The sequence below is a fragment of the Aythya ferina genome, assembly GCF_964211825.1.
Source record: "Aythya ferina genome assembly, chromosome: 2".
Classification (NCBI taxonomy): Eukaryota; Metazoa; Chordata; class Aves; order Anseriformes; family Anatidae; genus Aythya; species Aythya ferina.
The window spans coordinates 120,679,570-120,680,790 of NC_140297.1; positions in this window are offsets into that span (position 1 = coordinate 120,679,570).

Here is a 1,221-nt window from a genome sequence, read left to right on the forward strand (position 1 = left end):
TGGTACCAGTCCTGTTTAACATATTTTTCAATGTCATAGTGGGACTGAGCGCACCCCCAGCAGAAGGAAGGGACACCACTGAAATGGATTTGGACAAGCTTGAGAAGAGTGTCCACGTAAGCCTAATGAAGTTCAGCAAGTCCAAATTCTTTGCTCAGTGGGTGGTGAGGCACTGGAACAGGTTGTCCAGAGAAGTGGAGGTGTTCAAGACCAGGTTGGATGGGACTTTGGGTAACCTGATCTAGTGGGTGTCACCTCTGCCCACGGCAGGAGGATTGGAACTAGATGTCAAGATCTCTTTCCAACCCAAGCCATTCTATGATTCTATGTAAAGAATAACCATATTGTTCGTACACAAAAGTATTCTTTGTATTTCACTTGAAATGTAGTATTGTTTCTTTAGGAGTATAATAATTCCCAAAATATTTCACAACCCACAATTCAACTCAGCACAAGGCTGTTGCTAAACAGTTTGTGTTGAAAGATTTTTGTTTTATGGCTTTTTCAGTGTCGAAATACTAAGGTGACGTAGTTTCTTAATTGCAGATGCAGTTATACCTATGTAAGTGCTAGAATTGGTGTTATCTTTGTATTTTTAAAGCATTATAATTAGAAAGTGATAGATAAAAAAAAAATCCTGGGTAATGACAGTATTTAATAATTTTGGTTATATCAGATGGGAGAGTATGTGGGATTCAGGACACAATTAGCTTTAAGATTTTTGTTTGTAATAGATAGGATTTGTTGTTGGACGGTGGTTGTCCTATTGCCACCTGTATGGTCAGTCCTGCATCCAAATTCCCTTTATTCCGCATTTCCAATCTGACACTTCTTAAAACTCCCAAGGCCATTTTGCGTTCCCATGAGGCCATACAGCCTGGTAACCCAGCACGCACTGATGCAAATGAAACAAGGCAGCACAGCAGACAAACACCAGAGCAGATTGTGTTAAACGCAGCTAACATCAAAACCAAACACCTCGCAGGGGGGCTGCGAACAGGGCGTGCATGTATACCGATATAACTCTGCCACTGCCAGTAGACAGGCTACCAGGTAAGCCCACAAAACCACGATTTTATTATCTGGGAATTCATATTCCTGTAAGGAAGGGGGCGGCGGGCGCCCTCCCCCGGCTGCCGGGCCGGGCCCGGTGCTCGGGGCGGGCCGGCTGCTGGCGGCAGTTCCGGCGGAAGGCGGCGGCCGCGGGGCTGCGGCGTGGGC